At 46.9% G+C, this 25,857-nt stretch overlaps 1 protein-coding gene across 2 annotated transcripts in view; it reads left to right on the top strand.

Moving 5' to 3' along the window:
* The window catches only part of LOC141164737 (uncharacterized), a 109,182-nt gene that overhangs the window by 60,702 nt on the left and 22,623 nt on the right, over window positions 1-25,857 (top strand). Inside the window, exon 1 of one of the 2 annotated variants that reach the window (XR_012250939.1) lies at window positions 22,652-22,807. The exons of the other annotated variant lie outside the window; for it this stretch is intronic. The gene's annotated coding sequence lies outside the window, so the exon portion shown is untranslated. Of the gene's footprint in view, window positions 1-22,651; window positions 22,808-25,857 lie in introns of those variants that run through there. 2 annotated transcript variants of the gene reach the window in all.

Raw genomic sequence — 25,857 nt, 5'->3', positions numbered from 1 at the left:
CATGAAATAATTAAAAAAAAAAATACGTGGGGCTTCTCCCTATTTTTGTGTCCAGCCAGGTACAACTAGGCAGCTGGGGGATGGAATCTGCAGCGCAGGGAGACCCAAGCTTTCTGCACCCCCCCCCCCGCTGCAAATTGCAGTCCGCAGCCGCCCCGGAAAATGGCGCATTCATAGAAGCTGGATGATGTACCTGGCTGGCATACAAAAATATGGCAAAGCCCACGTCAAAATTTTTGGGAAAAATTAATTAAAAAATAAATAATAATTTAGGGACTGCATCTTTATTAACTCCTCAAATGTCATTTAGTGTTAAAATAAAGGATTTATTTAAAAAAAAAATTGGCGTGGGATCCCCCATAATTTTAGTCTCTAGCGGAGGTTAAGCAGACGGCTGGGGCAGATGTTTGAAGCCTGGGAAGGGGGTAATACCCACGGAGCTCCCCAGACTACTAATATCAGCCCCCAGCTGAAAACATAGCCTTTACTAGCTATTAAAATGGGTGACCCCCCCAAAAAAATGACGTGGGGTCCCCCCTATTTTAATAACTAGCAAAGGCTAGGCAGACAGCTGGGGGCTGATATTAATAGCCCAGGAAGGGTGCCATGAATATTGGCCCCCTCCCAGGCTAGAAACACCAGCCGTCAGCCGCCCCAGAAATGGCTCATCCATAGGATGCGCCAATTCTGGCACTTAGCCTCGCTCTTCCACGCTGCCCTGGTACGGTGGCAGGGGGTAATAGGGTTGGGGTTCATGTCAGCGCCAGCTGCCATGAAGCCCAGGTTAGTAATGATGGGCGTCTATAAGACACCCCCATTACTAACCTACAAAGTGTTAAAAAGAAAAAACACACACTACACCCAGAAAAAAATAATTTATTTGAAATAAAACACACCATTTTATTTAATTCTTAGTTTACTAAAAAAAAATAGTTACCTGTCCACGTTCCTGCGCTGATCTCCCATGCACAGCTGTCACATCTGGAGATGGTGACAGCTGTGCATGGCTGCTGTAAGCTCACGCTGCCGGGAACACGTCCGCTCCCGGCAGCGGGAGCCACTGACTGAGGTCACCGGAGTGCATTCAGGCAGCGCAGCTCCGGAGACCTCCTTTACGGCACTGCTGTACCGTGGGAATTTCTCACGATACAGCAGGGCCGTAAAGGAGTTGACCGGAGCAGCGCTGCCTGAACTCCGGCGAACCCGCTTATGCAATGACGGGACTGCTTTACGGCCCCATCATTCTAGCGGTGGCGGCGGTTCAGAGCGGTCACATTCTATGTGGCTGCTCTAAACTGGAGATCATCGTGGGACACTCGTGGACTACTACGGAGGGGTAAGGATAAGGTTGTGGTTTATTATTTTATATTTTATTACAGGAGATCGATGGCTTCGGGGAATTAGGTGTCTAGGTGAGTATAGGTGTAGTTTTTTATTTTTTACTTTATTTTAGGTGACGATCGGCGGGGACAGGTAATGTATGAACTAATTTATTGTAGGTAACCACTGGCCACCAATAACATTTATTGGGGACACAGTAGGGCAATTTAAATAGCAGGATCAGGCTGATGGGAACTACTGCTCCCATCGAGCTGATCCTGCTGGCACGAGTGGACGGGGGACAGACATAGGCCGATGGGAGTAGTAGTGTCACATCGGCCTATGTCTGCCTGCACGCATACACCCCCAGACATCGCACAGACACCGCACACACCCGCACACATCGCACAGACACCGCGCACACCCGCACACATCGCACACACACACCGCACACCCGCACACATCGCACAGACATCGCACAGACACCGCACACACTCGCAGACATCGCACACACACCGCGCACACCCGCACACATCGCACAGACACCGCGCACAGACACCGCACACACACCCGCACACATCGCACAGACACCGCACACACCCGCAGACATCGCACAGACATCGCACACACCCGCAGACACCGCACACACACCGCGCACACCCGCACACATCGCACAGACACCCCGCGCACACCAATCATGACCGGTCTGGGAGGTGAGGCTGACCTGTGCGACCGTGGGAAAGTTCATGTGAGTTCATGCAATGCAGTCAAGCATGAACTCACATGAACCCTCTGAGGGCACCGCGGCGACTTCAAATGAACAGCTGATCGGCATCACCTGATACCTCAGCTGTTCATTTGAAATAACCAGCGGGAAAGCGCAGCACAGAACGAAAGCCGGCGGTGAAGTCTTTTCACTGCCGGCTTCCCCTCCCGGGTCCTTCGCTCCCCGCTCCTTGGTGCTGCGCTCCCCGCCCGGTCCTAACTTACGATCGGGATGGGAGGTGGCGAGGGGAGCGGAGGATCGGGGTGGGAGGCTGCAGGGAAGCAGTATGGGGCTGTGTGATTGTTTAAAAGCCGGCGGCTTTTTACCGCCCGCCGGCTTTTAAACAATCAGGAGAATTCTCCCACGCTGGGATGGCATTCTGATGACAGGCTGGATCGCAGCTGAGTGCTGCCATCCAGATTGTCATTCTTCAGAGACACTGCAGAGCGCAGGCATTATGGGAACTTCCGATTCCGGTATTCGATATTGTAAAAGTATCGGAATTAAGTATCGGAATTCCGATACCGCGAATATCGGCCGATACCCGATATTTCAGTATCGGAATGCTCAACACTAGTGATGAGCGATCATGCTCGAGATGCTCGGTGCTCGCTACTGCTCGGCGCTCTGCGAGTATTTCCGGGGTTGCTCGGTGGGAGCTCGGGTCTCCTCCCTGCATGTATGGCACTCTTTACAGAGCCAATGAACATGCAGGGATTGTCTGCTGCTCACTGTAATGCCGTAGTCATGTTGGTTGTGGCATTACAGTGATTGGTTATATCAGACCTGGCGCCGCCATGCTCGTTACAGTCACTCCGGATCAGACAGTGTAGGGAGAGGTGCTACTGAGCTAGGGAGAGATTTGCTTGTTTCTACTTAGTGTAGGTATACCAGACTATATTAGAGACACATATCCATCTCAACTAACAGTCCTTCTGAGGACTAATCCATCTGCAGAGATATCAGTGCTGGGCAGGCAGGCAGGGTATATAGCAGACTGCAGTACATATAGCAAGAGGGTCCATTCCAGTTCTGTCTGCTGGTGCTTTTACAGATATTTGTAGAAATAGGCCCAGGTATCAGGGGCTAGGAATATATATTTTTTATCTTAATCCTGATTATTTGCTTAAAAAGCAATCCAGAGAACACAGTTAATCTGCGCCATTTGCTTGTTGGCACTGCAGAATACAGCCAGGCCCTTTCCATATTGCAGCGCTAAAAATCCAGCTATTTAAAACTGTGGTTTGTCTGTCACACAGATCACATATAATTGCGCTGAAAATATTGCCATTTCTGGCCTCCATTTAAATTTTGTTGCAGTGTGTCAGTGAACTTATTGACACGAGGTCGGCGCTGTTAATAATAGTTACCTACAGACCAGCTATTTAAAACTGTGGTTTCTCCGTCACACGGATCATATATAAGTTCGCTCCAAATTCAGCCATTTGTTGTGCTCGTGGAAGATATTGTCCTCCATTTCAAATGGGCAAGGCACGTGGCAAGGGACGGTGAACTGGACGTGATGGTGATGGTGCATGCAGAGGCTGAGGCCGTCGGCAAGCTGAAATTGTGCCACAACAAACACCCACATCTTCTCGCTCGACCTTCCTGTCCCAATTAATATGGGACCGCAGTACACCACTATTGAACACAGAGCAGTGTGAAAAGGTTATTGGTTGGATAGCAGATAATGCTTCCAGTCACTTAGCCACCACCACCACCACCCTGTCTTCCACACGGTCAAGTCTCAGTAGCTGTGAGTCTGGACCGCATATTCCTCACCCTGATCTTCCTTCCTCCCACCATGCTGAGTGCCCAGAGACAACTATCCCACACTTGGACACTCCGAAAAGCTGTTCACTTTTCCATTTATAGATTCGGGCCTCTCGCCTGGTCCACTTGAAGTGGGGCAAGAGGAGATCGCATGCAGCGATGCCCAAATATTTGAGCAGCCATGATCATACGAAGGCGACAATGAGAAAGTGTCACAAGAGGTGGACGATGATGAGACACAATTGCCAGAAAGTAAGGAGGAGGACTAGGTATCGGAAGTAGAAGACGAGGTGGTGGATGATATAGTAACTGACCCAACCTGGCAGGAGGACATGCAGAGCGAGGACAGCAGCACACAGGGGGAGGGAGGCAGAGCACCCCAACAGGCAGGAAGAAGCAGTGCTGTGGCCGCAGACAGAAGGCGGGCAACCGTTCCCCGTAACACCAACACGACGGAAGTTGCCAGAACAACTGTTAGGTGTTCCCGAGTCTGGTTGTTTTTTTAAAGACATTGCCGATAACCCCAAAAAGGCCATTTGCACCACCTGCAAGGCCAGCATCAGCAGGAGTAGCAAAACTACCAGCCTGACCACCACCAGCATGATCAGGCACATGGCAGCAAAGCACCCAACTAAGTGGGCCGAACCCCAGGGTCCAGGAACAGTGTCTACAGGTGACACCACTGCTTCTTCCGCTGTTGTGCGTGCAAGCCAATCCCCTGTCCATAGTGCATGCGATGCCTCCTGCCCTGCACCTGTCATTGCACACTCTCAACTAGCACCATCAGCAAGCACGTCCTTGTCCCAGTGCAGCGTTCAGTTGTCCATACCCCAGTCCTTGGAACACAAGCGCAAATGCACAGCCAACGCCCCACAGGCCACACTACTAAATTCCCACATTTTGTGACTGCTTACCCTCGAAATGTTGCCTTTTAGGCTCGTGGAGATGGAAGCTTTCTGCAACCTGATGGCGGCGGCCATCCCTCAGTACTCGGTCCCCAGCCGCTACTATTTCTCTCGGTGTGCCGTCCCCGCATTACACAAGCACGTGTCCCACAACATTAGCCGTGCACTCAAAAATGCAGTTACAGGGAAAGTCCACCTAACCACGGACACATGGACAAGTGCTTGTGGGCAGGAACGGTACATCTTTCTGACGGCACACTGGGTTAACATAATGGAAGCCGGGACCCAGTCGGACCTTGGGACGGAACACATCCGCCCGACGCCGAGGATTGCAGGCCCTAGGTTAATCAGGGTTACCCCCACAGTCTACAGCTCCTGCATCTCATCCTCCTCAGCCTCCTCCTCCTCTTCAGCCTCCATCTCTGAAATGACCACATCAGTCACAAGCTGGAAGCACTGCAGCACTGCCTTGGCCAAGCGGCAACAGGCTGTGCTGAAACTAATATGCTTAGGTGACAAACCACACAATGCTGAAGAGTTGTGGACAGCTCTGAAAGAGCAGGCAGATCTGTGGCTGACACCGCTGAACCTACAGCCAGGCATGGTCATGTGTGACAATGGTCGGAACCTGGTGTCTCACCGACTGGTGTGTGATGTCCCTACACGTTGGAACTCTACACTGCAGATGTTGGGAAGGATTTGTGAGCAGACGAGGGCAGTTGTTGACTACCAGCATCAACACGGCCGTCGTTATTCAGTTCAGACTCCACACATAAGACCTCAGGAGTGGACATGGATATCAGATATCTGTACCATCCTCCAAAACTTTGAGGACTCCACCAAGATGGTGAGCGGCGATGACACCATAATTAGAGTAAGCATCCCGCTTCTCTGTCTTCTGTAACACTCTCTGCTCACAATCAAAGAGGACGCATTGCAGGCGAAGCACGATCAGATGGATCAAGGAACCATTCAGGGTGATTACAGGGTGACAATGAGGAAGAGGAGGAGGAGGAACAGGAGCTAGTTTCATGCGCTATAGAGGGTACTACCTGCACAACTGTCATACCGTCTGTTCAGCGTGGATGGCCTGAGGACAGGGAGAAGGAGGAGGAGAGCATGGTCAGTCGTCCTCTTGGCGAGGACACGAAAGTCTTGCCTGTTAGCAGTCTGGCACGCATGGTTGAGTTTATGTTACTCTGCCTTTCCCGTGACTCTCGCGTTCTCAAAATTTTGGGTGACAGTCATTACTGGTTCGTGACTTCTGGGCCCATGCTACAAGGAGAACTTTCTATCTCTTATTCCTGAGGCGGACAGGTCTACAAAAATGGGGCAGTACCAGAAAGCCCTTGTTGCAGAACTATTAAAAAAATTCCCATCTGAAAACGCTGGCGGCAGAGGTCACAGTTTATTGGAAAACCAAGACACAACTCCAACCCGGCAGAGGCAGGGGAACACTGTCAATGTTCTGGGAGAGTTTTCTCAGCCCCTCTCATCGCACAGGCCCTGAGGCGCAGGGTACTCTCACAAGTAGTGCAAAGTTTGGGAAGATGCTGAGGGAGTACCTTGCCGACTGTACCAACATCCTCCGTGATTACTCTGTGCCTTATAATTATTGGGTATCCAAGCTGGACACGTGGAATGAACTGGCCCTCTATGCCTTGGCGGTCCTGGCCTGCCCTGCCCCTAGCGTTTTATCAGAGCGGGTTTTTAGTGCCGCTGGTGGAATTATAACTAATAAGTGCATCCGCCTTTCAACTGAAAATGCTGACAGGCTAACTCTTAAAAAATGAACAAAAGCTGGATTGGGCCAGACTTCTCAACACCACTGAATGATAGCAGCGTAACATAAACTCAAATCCAGTTTCTTTTTTTGGGAGGTGTATTCTCATGCACCTTTTCACACCCACATATGAGTATACGCTTCCAGATTTTGGCTATTTGCTCTTGTCTTCCTCCTTCTCCTCATCCTCATCCTCCACCACCATATCACCAGGGTGACGTGATGCAACACCCACATAATTTTTTTTAAAGGGTGTTTATGATGCCCGTAAAAAAATTTTTATACAGTATGTTCATGTATGCCCCCCAGGGGTAAATGTTTGTCACCCCATACACTTAGTGCATGGGCATTACAAGTATGGAGACCAGCTCCTTTCTAATGGGAACATTTTTTTATGAAGCCCTCCTCCACGTCTTTTCCAAAGTGCATTGGAGTGCCTTCCAATTTTTGGCAGCCCTTGCATTCACTGCATAGGCCAACACTATGGGAGACCCACTTCCTAATAATGGGAACATTTTTTATGAGGCCCTCTACGTTTCTTCCAAGGGGCATTGGAGTGCCTCCAAATTTTTGGCAACCCTTGCATTCACTGCATAGGCAAACACAATGTGAGACCCACTTCCTAATAATGGGAACATTGTTTTCAGGAGGCCCTCTGACCTCCACGTCTCTTCCAAGGGGTATTGGAGTGCCTCCAAATTTTTGGCAACCCTTGCATTCACTGCATAGGCAAACACAATGGGAGAACCACTTCCTAATAATGGGAACATTCTTTTTTCAGGAGGCCCTCCTCTACGTCTCTTCCAAGAGGCTTTGGAGTAGGTCCAAATTTTTTGGCAGCCCTTGCATTCACTGCATAGGCAAACAGTATGGGAGACCCACTTCCTAATAATGGGAACATTGTTTTCAGGAGGCCCTCCTCTAAGTCTCTTCAAAGGGGTATTGGGGTGCGTCCAAATTTTCAAAGGGGTATTGGGGTGCGTCCAAATTTTGGACAGCCATACCACTCACTGCATACGCAATAACAGTATAGGAGACCCACTCTTTAGTAATGGGAACAACAAAGCATGGCTCTCTAAGAATAGCGAGGGCTGACTGCTGGCCCTTTCAGAATAGTAAAGGCCGCCTGATGGCCTTATAAAAATAGGCTTTGTGACTTTCAGAGTCCCTCCTTCATAAATGAATCAGGATGTGTCTGATCAAGTCTCACACACCACATGGCCAGATAAGGTTGTAAAATGTTAAAATGACATTTCCAGGTGAATGCATTTGTCATGGTTGAAAGCAATGCAAAAGTGAAAAAACGCATCAAAAACGCTACGTGTGAACATAGCCCAAGGTGTGGAGGAGTATTTTTGTTTTTGGTTATTTATTTTGCCTTATATACAAGTCATTACCCTGGAAAGGATGTTCCTTAACATATTTCCCAGGAAAATCCATTCTGGTTTCGTTTTTGTATGTTTTATTGTGAGTCTGTGGCACCCCAGGTCTGGTCGCTGTTATGATCTGCTACAAGCACTAAGGAAAGACAGGAGATCTGTCCCTACAATAGAACTAAGCTGGATCCCTACGATGTAACGGGGAACCTGATCCTGCGATCAGACCCGCTAAAGTCCTCGGCTAGTCTGAACGAAGACCTATAGATGTGAGGAAGGGATCCCTACAAGAACTAGGGACTGGGAGAAAGATGGACACCTCCTAGCAGAAATTGTAGCAGAAATAAGACAAACAAACAACATAGAACATAGAGGTCCGAAGACCTAGCAAAACTGATTGAGAAAGGTAACAGAGCACCAAGCTAGCTCAAGAGTAGAAATTACAATGAAGTCCAGCAAGGCCAGGAGGGCGGAGCAGGATAAAATAGGCAAAAAAGGTCATGTGACCAGCAAACTAGAAAAAACCTAACAGGAGAGTTCTAACAGTACCCCCTCTTCTAAGAGGATCCTCCGGATCCCCTAGGCCCAGGCTTATCAGGAAACCTCCTGTGAAACGCTCTGACAAGTCTGGAAGCAGAAACATCATCCGCCCTCACCCATGAGTTATCCTCGGGTCCGAAACCCTTCCAAGCGAGATACTGCAAACTCCCTCTATACCGTCTAGAATTTAGGATGCGGGAAATTTCATATTCCCTGTCCTCCACCACCGGAGCAACAGTGGCAGAGGCGTCACCATCCGACACATCAGCTCTTTTCAACAGAGAGACATGAAACACTGGATTAATCTTCCAGGAGGTAGGAACCTCCAACCTAACAGCAGATTGGTTAACTATCTGAAGCACCTTAAAGGGCCCTACAAACTTGGGACCCAATTTTTTAGAAGGAATCCTCAATCGCAGATTCTTAGAGGACAACCAAACCATGTCACCAATAGCAAACAAAACCTCTTGCCGTTTCCTATCAAAGTACCTCTTAGATTTTTTGTTAGCCTCCTGAAGATTACCACGCACATCCGTCCAAACTCTCTCCAAATCACTGGAAAAACTGTCCTCCTCAGGCACAGCCGATACCAATTTGGAGAATGACCCAAAAGACGGATGTCTCCCAGAACAACAAAAAAAAGGCGAACACCCAGCAGAAGAGGATGTATGGTTGTTAAGAGCAAATTCAGCAAGTGGCAGAAACTCAGACCACCCCTCTTGATTGTCTGCCACAAAACAACGCAAGAACTGCTCAACATCCTGGTTCTTTCTTTCTGTCTGGCCATTAGACTCAGGATGATATCCGGATGAAAACGACAAATGAACTCCCAACCTGTCACAAAAGGCACACCAAAAACGAGCCACGAACTGAGGTCCCCTATCAGAAACAATGTCAGTAGGAACGCCATGTAGTCTGACAATTTCCTTGACAAAGGCCTTAGCGAGTGTCTTAGCGCAGGGCAGTTTGATGAAGGGAACCAAGTGACACATCTTGCTAAAACGGTCCACGACCACCCAGATGACCGTGAAACCCTCAGAGGGGGGAAGGTCAGTAATAAAGTCCATAGCCAGATGTGTCCAAGGTGCACTAGGAACCTCCAGAGGGCAAAGCAACCCCGCAGCAGGAGCATGCGAAGACTTAGATCTAGCACACACAGTACATTGACGCACCCACTTAATGACTTCCTTCTGCCATCCAGGCCACCAAAAACTGCGACCCACAAGTCTCTTGGTCTCAGAAATTCCTGGATGACCTGCCAACCGAGACTCATGACACTCAACAAACAAATCTCTCCTAAAGGTCCTAGGCACAAACAACCTCCCATGGGGAGTGTTAGATGGGGCATCCTCCTGCGCTTTAATAATCTCATCCTCGAAAACGGAGTCCAAAGCAGCAATCACAACACCTTCTTGTAAAATGCTCTCCTCCTCCTCAGCACTGACCATGGGAGAAAAGCTGCGAGACAAAGCATCAGCTTTAACATTCTTGGTACCCAGGATGTAAGTAACGGAAAAATTAAACCGCGAGAAAAAAAGTGCCCACCTAGCCTGACGGGCATTCAAGCGCTTGGCAGCATCAAGATAGATCAGATTTTTATGATCAGTGAAAACCTGAATAGGAAATTCAGCACCTTCCAAGAGATGACGCCAGTGTTCAAATGCGAGTTTAATAGCCAGCAATTCCCGATTACAAATATCGTAATTAAGTTCAGTCTCAGAAAAATTTTTTTGTAAAAAAGGCACAGGGATGTACTCCATCCTTGTTTTCCTGAGACAACACCGCATCGACCCCCACCGAAGAAGCATCAACCTCAACCAAAAACAGCTTAGTCACATCAGGCTGCATAAGGATGGGGGCAGAGCTGAACCTCTCCTTTAGAAACACAAAAGCTTCAATGGCCTCAGAAGTCCACTGAACCGCATCAGCACCTTTCCTGGTGAGATCGGTCAGCGGTTTGACAATAATAGAATTTTTTTTAATGAATTTTCTGTAATAATTGGCGAAACCCAAAAACCTCTGTATCGATTTCAAACCAATAGGCCTAGGCCATTCCTGCACAGCTTGAACTTTCACCGAGTCAATCTCAAAGCCCTCGCTGGAGATAATGTAGCCCAAAAAACTAATTCTCTGAACAGCGAACTCACATTTCTCCAGCTTAGCAAAAAGCGAATTGTCAATCAATAACTGCAATACCTCACGTACGCTCCGCCAATGAGACTCCAGATCTGGCGAATAAATCAAAATGTCATCCAAATACACAACCACATTTTTGCCGATCAAAGGTCTAAGGATGTCATTAATAAGATTCTGAAAAAATGCTGGAGCATTGGTAAGACCAAAAGGCATAACCAGATTCTCAAAATGACCCACAGGAGTGTTAAAAGCAGTCTTCCATTCATCACCCTCCTTCATGCGCAACAAATTGTATGCCCCCCGGAGATCAATTTTAGAGAACCACTTGGCCCCCACTAACTGGTTAAACAAATCAGGAATCAATGGCAGTGGGTAAGGATTGCGTACAGTAATTTTATTAATCTCACGAAAGTCCAGACAAGGACGTAAACCGCCGTCCTTTTTTTTAACAAAAAAAATCCAACAGCCACAGGAGACTTGGAAGGCCTAATGTGACCGGCGGTCAAGCTTGTCTGTATGTATTCCTCCAAAGCCTTTCTCTCAGGAATAGTAAGATTAAATAAATGACTTTTAGGAAGAGTCGCTCCAGGGACAAATTCAATGGTACAATCATAGTCTCTATGGGGAGGCAAAATTTGCGATTCCTTCTCAGAAAAAACTTTCCAAAAATCCTGAATAGGTACAGGTAATTCCCCTTTATCCACAGCAGCAATGCGCCCGTTACAACACTTGTCATAACACTTAGGGCTCCAGGACTTAATTTCATTGGTTGACCAATCCAGTACAGGATTGTGCAATTTTAACCAGGGTAACCCCAACACTACTGGAGAAGGCAAATTATTTAATACTACCAAATCCAAATTCTCTTGGTGAATACCATTAATAGTGAGGGGAAATTCACAGACCTTGTGAGTAACACTCTTTAAGGGAGAGTCATCGACAGAAACCACGGCAATAGGGGATGACAAAGGTTTGGGTTTTAATTTAAGTTTTTCCAAGAATCCCCCATCAATCACATTCAGAGTAGAACCACAATCCACAAATACCCGAAATTCAATTAATTCTTCCTGAGCAGTGGTAGTAGCAGAAAGAAGTACACCCTTAGTATTTAAGCAGGCTATACGGGCGTAACTCACCTTTTTTTTTTTCTTTGTTCATACGAAGCACACAGTTCTTAATGAAATGGTCAGATCCACCGCAATAAAAGCACAAACCTTCAGAAAATCTGCGGTCTTTTTCCTGAGAGCGGGGTGACATTGCCCCAATCTCCATCGGCTCTCCAATGTCAGTACAGACCCTCTCAAGACTCGGAGCTGACATGGCAGAGGATTTACTCTCATTAACCCTTGCACGCAGTCTCCTGTCCACCCGTATAGCTAATTGCATTGCCTCCTGCAAGTTTCCAGGTGAAGGATAAGCAATCAGCAGATCCTTAACCCTTTCACCTAGCCCCGCAAGAAACAAACTTTTCAAAGCTGAATCGTTCCACCCCACCTGAGCAGACCACCGACGGAAGTGAGTATAATAATTTTCCACATTACCTGATCCCTGCCTCAAACGTCTTAATTCAGACTCAGCAGATGAGACACGATCAGGATCATCATACAACAACCCCAAAGCAGAAAAAAACTATCCACTGATCTAAAGCACGGATCACTAGGTTGGAGAGAAAAGGCCCATCCCTGAGGTTCTTTGCGCAAAAGTGACATTATGAACCTTATGCGCTGTGATTCATCACCAGAGGATCTGGGCCTCAAACGAAAATACAGCAAACAAGCATTTTTAAAGGAAAAAAAATCTTGTTGTTCACCAAAAAATAGATCAGGCAGACGTACCTTTGGCTCCACAAAATGCGCTCCAGAACAGCTACTCACGTGTTGTTGGAGCTCGGCCACCTCCAGAGAGAGTCCCTGCAAGCGTTGAGCCAAATCCTGAATCGAGACCATGATGGAAATTGGAGGTCTTTCCTAAGAGAAATTTTTTGGGCTGGACTTACTGTTATGATCTGCTACAAGCACTAAGGAAAGACAGGAGATCTGTCCCTACAATAGAACTAAGCTGGATCCCTACGATGTAACGGGGAACCTGATCCTGCGATCAGACCCGCTAAAGTCCTCAGCTAGTCTGAACGAAGACCTATAGATGTGAGGAAGGGATCCCTACAAGAACTAGGGACTGGGAGAAAGATGGACACCTCCTAGCAGAAATTGTAGCAGAAATAAGACAAACAAACAACATAGAACATAGAGGTCCGAAGACCTAGCAAAACTGACTGAGAAAGGTAACAGAGCACCAAGCTAGCTCAAGATTAGAAATTACAATGAAGTCCAGCAAGGCCAGGAGGGCGGAGCAGGATAAAATAGGCAAAAAAGGTCATGTGACCAGCAAACTAGAAAAAAACCTAACAGGAGAGTTCTAACAGTCGCCACAGTGGCAGCAATGTCATGTCTGAGAGCAGGTGGGAGGTTCCCTGGTTGGGGACAATTAGCATGCAGCACCTCCTGCCCCAGTCCAGGGAGGGGAGAAACCTGCCCTTTATAAACTAGATCTGGGGCGGGGATAGAGAGACCAGTGAGACACAAGTTCCAGACAAGGTTCCAGTGAAGTTGCAGATAGGGACAGGTCAGCAGCAGGCTGAGGAGTCCCTGTAGGCAGAGGAGGAACACAAGGCCAGGAGGGGAGCTAGAAGAGCTCATCCTGGCTAGAGACTTAGAAAGCCGGACACTGGAGTCCGAGGCTGTGAGGGTTATAAGCCCAGCAGCAGAAAACCACCACGCAGGGGACTTCAAGTCCTCTGGCCCAAGGAAGCCCGGAGGCTCAGCCACACGAGAGGGACCACTACTGCCCCGGAGGGGTGAGAAGTACGGAAGGCCCGAGTCGCCAGTCATATGGGTGAGAACAACACGGTACACTCAGAGACGTGGGCTACCACCACACTACAGCGGGATAGCCAAGAAAGAGTGAAGTCAGCACAGTAGGCCTACAAACTCCCCCTGACCAGCGGGATTTCCCAGTTGCTCTCAGACTGACCAGGCCTCCATTGTTAACCTGCATTCCGGACGGGTCCCTTAATACCACCAACAGTAAAGACCCTGAATTGCAAGACAGACTCCGTGTGGTTACTGCTGCTCCCGCGCACCATCACCACCAACATCCCCATTTACTGCCCTGAGGCTATACTCCTCCCGTGGGGAGTTATACTACGCTCAGCTGCACCCACAACACCAGCCTCAGCGGTCTGCCCTGCAGCGGCGGTTCACTCTGACCGCAATCCACGGGTGGCGTAGTCGGACATTCAGCTTATAGACTGCCATTTGGTTTGACCGCCCTGGGCACGGACCGGATCGCCGCCACGGAGACTACAACCCCCAGCATCCACAGGAGGTGTGGTTCCGGGTATCCCCACACACACACGGCCCAGGGGGCGCGTCAAGTCCGTAAAAGTGGCGTAATACCTCTGATAACGTTGTTGACAGAAGTGACCTGGGAGTCAGAAATGCTTTCAGGGGTCTTCCCCATGCTGTTCCCATGTCATTTGAGCACTGTTCCCATCGATTTGGGCAATTTTTATGCTCTCTGCAGACCGCTGGGGGGAGATGCCTGAAAAATGCTTGAGTTTCCCATAGACTTACATTGGGCTCGTTGCTTGGGTCGAGCACCCGAGCATTCCAATTTGCTTGACCCGAGCAACGAGCACCCGAGCATTTTAGTGCTCGCCCATCACTACTGTCTACTTTGTTCATCTTATTTACCCTGATTTTGTGACTTATAGCAGTAGTCGCAAAAAGATGTCTTCCCCATTGAGATGTGACAAGTGGGAACTCTCGATAATTAATCCTCTTAATTACAGTGTATTGAAGGTGTCTAGAACAAGATTCCTTGGTCACGAGCCAATAGGTTGGGCTTCAAGGAAGTAAAAAGAATTTTACAGTAATTTAGGATTTTCCCAGCCCATTTTAATTATGTGTGTTGTACAAAGATGGCAACATTTATCCCCCTCCTTTTTATCAAAAGTGCTCACATTTAAAGCTTTATCCTTCTCACTACCTGGTAAAAAAGCTTTATATGTTATCGAAATGAGTTCAGGAGAGAAGTCCACTGGCACGTGCAGTGAAAACAGGTGTACTGTCCTTGGCTTTTTCTGTGTACTGTCCTGAACCATCATAATCTTAGTAGATACATTGATATCCATTTTTTCAGCCTTCTTTCATTATATGACGATCTCTTAGAGAATCATTGCTTCGTAACAAATCAATTTATGAAGCAATAAATCAATGTGCATAAATTACAAACATTACACAAAGCTTATGTCAGACCCGTGATCTTCACGCATTTATCTTTTTCATCTACTGTGCAGTCACTGGTCTCCCAAGTGCAGTTTTAGTACTTCAGGTTACGTGTCCGCTAACACGTGGTCCAGCATTTGAGAAACATCTATAACGAGCAACATTTCCGGGCAGTCACATCCACGTTTCGGAAGTCGTTTAAGTAACTTATTTGCTAACATGTGGACCATTGATGGTGCTTGAGCAACATTCAACAACACACTAAGTTTTGTGGAAGTCATGCTCTATCTCTCAAGTGGATTAGGTTACATATCCCATAACAGGCTGACCACTGATAGAGTAGGAGCAAAATGAATGACTCTCAATATTTCAGGGAGACAGAGTGCATGACTTACCAAAACATCACAGCTGCCTCCCAAAATATCATCACATGAGGTTTAGGATAAGTTGCGCATTGTTAGTGATGGAACTCTAATATATCCCGATAGCACATAATGGTCACGTATTGTCTATATTGCAATTCATCTGTGTACTGTGCATGCACACGCTGCCTCTGGATTCCTAATGTAAAATTCCTTTTACTACTTTATATAATAATAGTCTACATTTGTATGGAGAGAGGCCATGCTCAATAGACGGCCTCTGCCCCGGAGTGTGCAAATCGCATGCATCACCACCGTTCCCGGCTCAGAAACCGGCGATTCCTCAAAGCACACAGTGCATGCGCTGGGGGGATTCAAAAGTCTGCAGTCACACAAAGTGACTGCAGACTTTTTATTTTTGACCGGACAACCCCTTTTACTGGTTAGACATCACAATACTTTGTTAACATAGCCATATATCACATTATCTGATAAGTTGTGGATTGCTACATGTGTACAGGATCAGAATCAATAACAGTACATGAATGTATCACCAGATCCACCAACAGTACAGAAATCCATCACAAGAACCACAATCAGTACAGAAATACGTCGCAAGAACCACCAAGTTACTTTGCAGCCAAGCGTCAGGATAATTACGCAATTGACTGGAGATTGATGGATGAGGCTACGGCTGCTTTTGAAACTAGGCCGGATATTGCCTAGCTCATAGTGACTGTATAGTATATACACCTCCGATTCCAATGCATGGAATATACAGTACAGACCAAAAGTTTGGACACACCTTCTCATTTAAAGATTTTTCTGTATTTTCATGACTAAAATTGTACATTCAAACTGAAGGCATTAAAACTATGAATTAACACATGTAGAATTATATACTTAACAAAAAAGTGTGAAACAACTGAAAATATGTCTTGTAGTCTAGGTTCTTCAAAGTAGCCACCTTTTGCTTTGATGACTGCTTTGCACACTCTTGGCATTCTCTTGATGAGCTTCAAGAGGTAGTCACCGGAAATGGTTTTCACTTCACAGGTGTGCCCTGTCAGGTTTAATAAGTGGGATTTCTTGCCTTATAAATGGGGTTGGGACCATCAGTTGTGTTGTGCAGATGTCTGGTGGATACACAGCTGATAGTCTTACTGAATAGACTGTTAGAATTTGTATTATGGCAAGAAAAAAGCAGCTAAGTAAAGAAAAACGAGTGGCCATCATTACTTTAAGAAATGAAGGTCAGTCAGTGTGAAAAATTGGGCAAACTTTTAAAGTGTCCCCAAGTGCAGTTGCAAAAACCATCAAGCGCTACAAAGAAACGGGCTCACATGAGGACTGCCCCAGGAAAGGAAGACCAAGAGTCACCTCTGCTTCTGAGGATAAGTTTATCCGAGTCACCAGCCTCAGAAAATCGCAGGTTAACAGCAGCTCAGATTAGAGAACAGGACAATGCCACACAGAGTTCTAGCAGCAGACACATCTCTACAACAACTGTTATAAGGAGACTTTGTGCAGCAGGCCTTCATGGTAAAATAGCTACTAGGAAACCACTGCTAAGGACAGGCAACAAGCAGAAGAGACTTGTTTGGGCTAAAGAACACAAGGAATGGACATTAGACCAGTGGAAATATGTGCTTTGGTCTGATGAGTCCAAATTTGAGATCTTTGGTTCCAATCATCGTGTCTTTGTGAGACACAGAAAAGGTGAAAGGATGGACTCTACATGCCTGGTTCCCACCCTGAAGCATGGAGGAGGAGGTGTGATGGTGTGGGGGTGCTTTGCTGGTGACACTGTTGGGGATTTATTAAAAATTGAAGGCATACTGAAACAGCATGGCTACCACAACATCTTGCAGCGGCATGCTATTCCATCCGGTTTGCGTTTAGTTGGACCATCATTTATTTTTCAACAGGACAATGACCCCAAACACACCTCCAGGCTGTGTAAGGGCTATTTGACCAAGAAGGAGAGTGATGGGGTGCTACGCCAGATGACCTGGCCTCCACAGTCACCAGACCTGAACCCAATCGAGATGGTTTGGGGTGAGCTGGACCGCAGAGTGAAGGCAAAAGGGCCAACAAGTGCTAAGCATCTCTGGGAACTCCTTCAAGATTGTTGGAAGACCATTTCCGGTGACTACCTCTTGAAGCTCATCAAGAGATTGCCAAGAGTGTGCAAAGCAGTCATCAAAGCAAAAGGTGGCTACTTTGAAGAACCTAGAATATAAGACATATTTTCAGTTGTTTCACACTTTTTTGTTAAGTATATAATTCCATATGTGTTAATTCATAGCTTTGATGCCTTCAGTGTGAATGTACAATTTTCATAGTCATGAAAATACAGAAAAATCTTTAAATGAGAAGGTGTGTCCAAACTTTTGGTCTGAACTGTGTATACCGTATTTTTTTTTAACTATTTTGGACTATAAGACGCACTGGACCATAAGATACACCTACTGTAGGTTTTAGAGGAGGAAAATGGAAAAAAAATGTAAGCAAAGAATGTGGTCATGCTGCACTGTTATGGGGGGGTCTGCTGCTGACACTGTTATAGGGGTAATGTCCCCCAATTCTGTACTAATATCCCCCATCCTGGTATATACACACGTGGTCAAAATTGTTGGTACCCCTCGTTTAATGAAAGAAAAACCCACAATGGTCACAGAAATAACTTGACAAAAGTAATACTAAATTAAAAATCTATGAAAATGAACAACTGAAAGTCAGACATTGCTTTTCAACCCTGCTTCCATAGAATTTAAAAAAAAATTAAACTGTGACAAAAGGGACATGGTAAATCAAGTTGTGTCCACTAATTATCATCCCAGGTGTCTACAATCTTGTAATCAGTCAGTGGGCCTGTATATAGGGCTACAGATACTCACTGTGCTGTTTGGTGACATGGTGTGTACGACACTCAACATGGACCAGAGGAAGCAAAGGAAAGAGTTGTCTCAGGAGATTAGAAAGAAAATTATAGACAAGCATGTTAAAGGTAAAGGTTATAAGACCATCTCCAAGCAGCTTGATGTTCCTGTGACTACAGTTGCACATATTATTCAGAAATGTAAGATCGATGGGACTGTAGCCAACCTCCCTGGACGTGGCCGCAGGAGGAAAATTGATGACAAATCAAAGAGATGGATAATACGAATGGTAACAAAAGAGCCCAGGATAACTTCTAAAGAGATTAAAGGTGAACTTCAAGCTCAAGGAACATCAGTGTCAGATCGCACAATCCATCGTTGTTTGATCCAAAGTGGACTTCATGGGAAACGACCAAGGAGAACACCATTGTTGAAAAAAAATCATAAAAAAGCCAGACTGGAATTTGCCAAACTACATGTTGACAAGCCACCAAGCTTCTGGGAGAATGTCCTATGGACAGATGAGACAAAAATGGAAGTTTTTGGCAAGGCACATCAGCTCTATGTTCACAGATGGAAAAATGAAGCATAACAAGAAAAGAACACGGTCCCTACTGTGAAACATGGAGGAGGCTCTGTTATGTTCTGGGGCTGCTTTGCTGCATCTGGCACAGGGTGTCTTGAATCTGTGCAGGGTACAATGAAATCTCAAGACTATGAAGGGATTCTAGAGAGAAATGTGCTGCCCAGTGTCAGAAAGCTTGGTCTCAGTCGTAGGTCATGGGTCTTGCAACAGGATAATGACCCAAAACACACAGCTAAAAACACCCAAGAATGGCTAAGAGAAAAACATTGGACTATTCTGAAGTGGCCTTCTATGAGCCCTGACCTAAATCTTATTGAACATCTTTGGAAAGAGCTGAAACATGCCGTCTGGAAAAGGCAACCTTCACACATGAGACAGCTGGAGCAGTTTGCTCATGAGCAGTGGGCCAAAATACCTGTCGAGAGGTGCAGCAGTCTCATTGACAGTAACAGGAATCGTTTGATTGCAGTGATTGCCTCAAAAGGTTGTTCAACAAAATATTAAGTTAAGAAGAACCATCATTTCTGTCCAGGCCGATTTCATGAGTTTAATTTTTTTTTAAATTCTGTGGAAGCAGAAAAGCAATGTCTGACTTTCATTTGTTCATTTTCAAAGATTTTTAATTTATTATTACTTTTGTCAGATTCAAGTTATTTCTGTGACCATTGTGGGTTTTTCTTTCATTAAACGATGGGTACCAACAATTTTGACCACGTGTGTATATGCCACATCCTGGTTTACATGGTCCCTCGTCCTGGTATGCATGGCACCCTCATTCCCATCATGGTATGCATGGCACCCCCATTCCAATTTTGGTATGCATAGCACCCCCATCCCCATCCCCATGGCACCCCCATCCCCATCCTGGTATGCATGGCACCCCCATCCCTATCATGGTATGCATGTCACCCCCATCCCCATCCTAGTATGCATGGCACCCCATCCCCATACTGGTATTCATTCTCCTTATTAGCACGCACAGTGTTAGCCACAGCCACCACTCCTGCGGCGGCTGGCTGATCACGTGTACCCAGTATTAAAGAAAGTTAATATTCACTGCTCTCCACTCCCATGGGCATGGGGAGCAGTGAATATTCATTCTCTTTAATAGCGGGAACACATGATCACAGAGTCACTGCAGGAGCTGGCGGCTGCGGCTGACACTGTGCGTGCTATTTAGAAGAATAAATATTCACTGCTCCCCCATCCCCAACCTGGTATGCATGGCACCCCCATCCCTATCCAGGTATGCATGTCACCCCCATCCCCTTCCTAGTATGCATGGCACCCCATCCCCATACTGGTATTCATTCTCCTTATTAGCACGCACAGTGTAAGCCGCAGCCACCACTCCTGCGGCAGCTGGCTGATCACGTGTGCCCAGTATTAAAGAAAATGAATATTCACTGCTCTCCACTCCCATGGGCATGGAGAGCAGTGAATATTCATTTTCTTTAACAACGGGCACAGTGTAAGCGGCAGAAGGCGTCTACTGCCTCCTGTGACCAGCTCCTCCACCGCTGCTGCTGCCCCCACACACTCCACCATCCACACAAGTGCAATTGAGTGCATTCTGCCAGCTTATCACATGTTCCCTGAGCTGGCAGTCAGCTTGACAACCAGCTCAGAGACTGGGCGAATCGCACTCCTGGGGGACGACAAAATGCCACCACCTAGGAGATGTGACATGCAGAACTAGTGCTGTTGCTTCAAAAGCATCCAGCAACTATTACAAATAACACAAGCACAGGAGACAGGAAGTGTTGTGCTCCAGAAGCATGCAGCAACTAGAGGGTTAACACAGTCACAGGAGACAGGGAGTGTTTTAGCAGAGCCCAGGGGGATTGAGGTGAACTTGTTATTATAGTCTGGCTCAAGGCGAAGAGAAAGGTAGTGTGTTATCTGTATCTCACAGAAGGCAACTGAACAGGATTCAGATCAGGAGAGGAACTAAACACAGGTCAGATAAACTCCATGAACTATCAGTGCAGAGAATTATCAGGCAGGAAGATAAGGACTGGAAGGAATTGTGTCACAGGGACCATCTCCCTCATCAAACCCTCCCCTCCTCCATCTCCATGCAGGATAAAGAATGCTGTGTACTATTGTGTCCTTGTGAAGGAAAAGCCTATGGTTGTGTATGCATAGAAGTGTGCTGCTAAGAGATCTAATCTATGCTGGGTTATGCTACTGAAGAAACTGTAATACTGTGCCTTGTGAAGAAACTACTGTATTGTTACTGGAGCCGGTTGCTCAAGAAACTCAGACTGTACTGTAATGAAGATTGTTGCTGCAATATCCCTGAATTGCACTGGCCGTGCTTCAGATTAAATTCCACTGTTAAACTGTTGAAAGAGACTCTTGTCAGATGTGTCTGGTCAGCAACTAAATCTATCGTGTGCCTGAGAGAAGCTGCAGCCTATGGTCACCCTGAGTAACGGTTCCCCCAGGATTCCAAAGAATTCATGAAACCAGTCTCGCCCTTATCTGAACCTAGCGGCGTGTACGTAACAGAGACACCTCGGCCCAACATTGCACTTCTGCTCCCTCCTAGATATGCTGTTGACTTTTTGTTATGCCTCCAAGTAGAAATTCATGTTGCCGTAGTGTAATTTTGTGCCACATTAAAAGGAACATGAGAAAGTATTACCAAATAGTATTATGCGGTTGAAAAAATAAATGTTAGGTTATGTGCCCACGATGCAGAAATGCTCCGGATTTTTCCTGCGCGTTTCTGCATCTCCCTGGCAGAAAAAAACGCATGCGGATTTTACATGTGTTTTTTCAGCCAGGGACAAGTGCTTTTCATGCATTTTGCACATGCGATTTCGCATGCGGGTTGACAAGCGCTTTCCAAGCGATTTCAGCATAACTTGGAAAAGTGCTTGACAACTTGGTCGCACTATATAAATCCATGCAACCGGCAACCGGCATGGATTTTATATAGTGTGACCAAGTTAGTTAAAAAAAAAGAATAAAAATGGTAAAAAAAATAAAAAAATATATATAGTCACCTTCCGATGGCCCCCGGTCTCCTTCTCCGCTGCATCCGGTCTCCCCGGTGTCTCGCGGTGGTGTAAAAGGACCTTCCATGATGTCATTTAGTCATGTGACAGGTCACGCGACCGCCGACGTCAGCAGTCACGTGACCTGTCACATGACTGAATGACGTCATGGAAGGTCCTTTTACTCCATCGCGAACCACCGGGGAGCCAAGACGTACCGGATAGAAGACCACAGGCCATCAGAAGGTGAGTATAATGTGTTTTTTTATTGTAAATTCTTTTTTTTTAACAGGTACTATGGTACCCGAGTCTGGAGGAGAGTCTCCTCTTCTCCAAACCCGGGTACCATCCGCACATTGAATCGCTTAATATCCGTATTTGCACATGTAGTCATGCAGATATTAAGCGATTCAATGCAAGTCAATGGCGGCAATTACGCTGCGTGTCCGCAAAATAATTGGTAGTGCTGCGTTTTTTTCCGCAATGATAATCCGCAGCGGAAATTTCCGCAGCATGTGCACAGCACATGCGGATTATCATTGGGGAACATGGCAGACCTTCTACCAAGCGTTTTTTAAGCCTTTCTGAGGCGGAATTGCCTCTACGGAAACGCTTAAAAAACGCATAGTGGGCACACAGCCTTACTCTGTTCTGTGTCACAAAACTATGCAGTGATAGTAGTTGGAAGATACCGAGACGAAGGCGATGATGGTTATGTAACACCTACACCGGGAACTGTTAGAGCCGTTGCTGGTATACTGGGACTTACAGACACTAAGAAGAGCTATGCAGCTGCTGTTAAACAGGGACCTACAGACATTAATCGTTTTTCCCCTGAGCTGCAGTGGACTACAATTCCAAGGGACCTTTGTTTCAGTCAGATGACACAGTCTGGAAGGAATGAAGGAGAGAGAGTGGATTGGATGAGGAGGGATTTGGGGGAGGGAGCTGGGCAGAAAGTGAAAGTAAAAGTTCAGAGGGAAAGGAGCGTGGCCGCCCCCAGCTGGTGTCCAGAGAACCATCCGACCGTTTGAGACACACAGTGAGCGCCCTTCTGAGACTTGTGGTTCTACCAGCGCTATTTACAGTGAGTACACTACAGCCCAGACTATTGACATTAATATTCATCTAAGTGCACCAACGGTTCTAATTTGCGCGCCAACATCCGCGGCAACTGGGCCCCAACGTTTGGACTGAGTTAATACAAAAAGGGAAAACCTGCTACGTTATATTTGCAGGGTCGGAGTAGAAGTAGATTGTGATGTGTATATAACTTTTATAGAGCACCGTTACTTGTATTGTGTGTTATTCCTTTAAACCCACCTCAATTCTGCTGCATAGTAATAAACCTGTTAAACGGTTTTACTCCTGTTCCCTATGTGTATACTGAGCTGTGGCAGGGGCTTCCCGAATCAGTCCCTGGCAGAAGATAACAGTCCTTCTGCAGTCCCAGAGAGAGCTCCAATCAAGATTCGGGTGGAGGCACTGCGCCCTAGAGAGGTGAGACCCCCCATAACACCCAGCGTACCATGGTAGCCCTAAAGGGGTGTTACAGTGGAGGCACTGCTGAGATCCAGAACTAACACAGGAGTATTTACTATGGAGACTTTAACAGAGCAAGAAGTGTATTTGTGGTGTGAAGAGATGGATGTTACAGCCAAACAAAGCTTTGCAGTGAGTGGTGAGATCTGTGATGCGTCTGATGAAGAGATACTGAAAATAGTTAACCGACTCATTGAACTTGACCACCCTAAAGTGGTCGACCGCAGGAAGGAAAAGGGGGGACAGTTACCCATAGCCCTGATCTCAACCGGGCAGGTCTTGAGGAAAGAATACTTCCCATCCATGGTAGCCGTGTCCCCAGAGTATGGTCGACAATGGAAGATCATTTGGCCTACTGAGTCCGAAGTTGAGACCCGGCAACCGGAATCAACCACTCAGCCTAGAAAGACTAGTTTATGTCCGCCCTCTACTCCACTTAGAGTCAATCCTGAAGAGATAGCGGCCCCTGCTGATGTGCTTATGACAGCTATGGAAAAGTTAGTCAGTCAGTTTGCAAAGATGCAGCCAGAAGGGAACTACCGTCGTTTAAGAACTTTCTCGGAGTGGCAGTGCACTGATGCCATAAAGAAGCAGAGAGTAGTAGAAAGTTTGAAGGGTACTGCTATGGAAGTGGTGCAGGCTGCTTGGCGGAGCAAGCCACTAGCAACTTATCAAGATTATATGAGTGCTTTCGAAGATGCTTTTGGATCCCCTGAAGATGCTACTGATCTACTCTATAAACTCCGTACGACCTAACAACAACCAGATGAGAAGATGTCCGACTATCTATACCGACTAGAAAAGCTGGTTCATAGAATAGTCTCTAAAGGTGCCAAGAGACAGAACTATTGAAAGTCATCGAGAAACAGGGAGAGCAGATTACACAATTGTTAAGTGCCCAGGCCAAGACAATACAGCAGCTACAAAGTGCTGCAGAGGTAGCCGAGAAGCAAACCCTGGCTTCAGGAAGAGAGAATGATCACCTCTGTAGAGTGGAGAGTAGGAAACCAGAAGGGTGCTTTGTTTGTGGGAGTCCAGGCCATATAGCTCGTCAGTGTCCGAAGAGGTGGAGCTCAAAGAACTCTTCACATCTTCCCCATCACCCTCAGAGGCAGTCGGGAAACGGGAAAGGGGGCCAGTAGAACCCCATACTGAGCCCCCATCAGCAACTAAGGCCTACTCTACCTCCCCATCCAATAGTGCCTCATTGAAAACACTGCCTGAAGGGTTAGTGGGACCAGCCCCACATGTCCCCGCATATATCAATGGTCAACCTTGTTCAGTATTGCTGGATAGCGGATATCAAGTGTCCATCATCTTCGAAGGATGGTATAAGAGATATTTATCCAATGTGCCTCTGGAACCGTTGTCTGGACTCGTGGTGTGGGGACTGAGTGAGCACAGCTACCCCTACCGAGGATACGTGTCCGTGACACTACGATTCCCAAAGATTGTTGTTGGAGTGGATAAAGAGATACCCATCATAGTGCTAATCTGCCCAGAGGCAGAGGCAGATGAGAGACCAACACCTGTCATAGTGGGAACAAATGCCAACATCTTCCGTACGTTAGCTCAGTGGTGTCGTGAAGTTGGGGGAGAAAATTACTCACACACCCTATCCATCCACCCAGTCTGTCTGGAAGCCTATGTGAGGACGGAGGAGGAGAAGAGGGAACTGCAGCCTGAAAGCTTTGACCCTTGTTTTGAAGGAAGTGAGCTGAAAGGAGAAGAGAGGGGGTTGGTCATCGATGGCATGATGACGCGGGGGGCAGCTTTCTCTTTAGGCGAATGGGACATGGGCCTCGCCCAAGGAGTAGAGCATCGCATTCGGTTGAAGGATCAAACGCCTTTCCGAGAGAGATCCCGAAGATTGGCCCCTGCGGATATTGAAGATGTCAGGCAGCATCTACGCGGTATGTTAGACACAGGAGTCATCATAGAGTCTAGTAGCCCCTATGCTTCCCCCATCGTGATAGCTCGGAAAAAAAATGGAGCTATTCGGATGTGTGTGGATTATCGTACCTTGAACAAACGTACGGTCCCTGACCAGTACACTGTGCCCCGAATAGATGAAGGTTTGGATTGCCTGCAAGGGAGCCAATGGTTTTCCATGTTAGATCTTCGGAGTGGCTACTATCAGATACCCATGTCAAAAGAAGATCAGGAGAAGACTGCTTTTATCTGCCCCATTAGGTTCTTCGAGTTTCAGAGACTGCCTCAAGGATTGACAGGTGCTCCGGCCACTTTTCAGAGATGTATGGACAAAGTAGTGGGGGACATGCACTTACGTGAGGTCCTGGTTTATCTAGATGATCTTATTGTTTTGGGAAGACTCTGGAAGAACACAACCAGCGGTTGTTCAAGGTGCTGGATCGGTTGAAGGAGGCTTGGTTGAAGTTGTCCCTTGACAAGTGCCGGATTTGCCAGACGACTGTGAAATATGTGGGGCACATAGTCAGCAGAGAAGGAATTTCCACCGACCCTGCCAAAGTGGAGGCTGTTGTAAACTGGACTAAGCCCACCAAACTGAGGGAGCTTAGGTCCTTTTTAGGATTTTGTGGATATTACCGAAGATTTGTACCCCAGTACTCTCGG

This window comes from Phyllobates terribilis, unplaced genomic scaffold, assembly GCF_046119375.1.
Source record: "Phyllobates terribilis strain yellow unplaced genomic scaffold, ASM4611937v1 Scaffold_10__3_contigs__length_209671492, whole genome shotgun sequence".
Classification (NCBI taxonomy): domain Eukaryota; kingdom Metazoa; phylum Chordata; class Amphibia; order Anura; family Dendrobatidae; genus Phyllobates; species Phyllobates terribilis.
The sequence above is the reverse complement of the archived record's forward strand: the minus strand, read 5'-3'. Positions and strand labels throughout refer to the sequence as shown.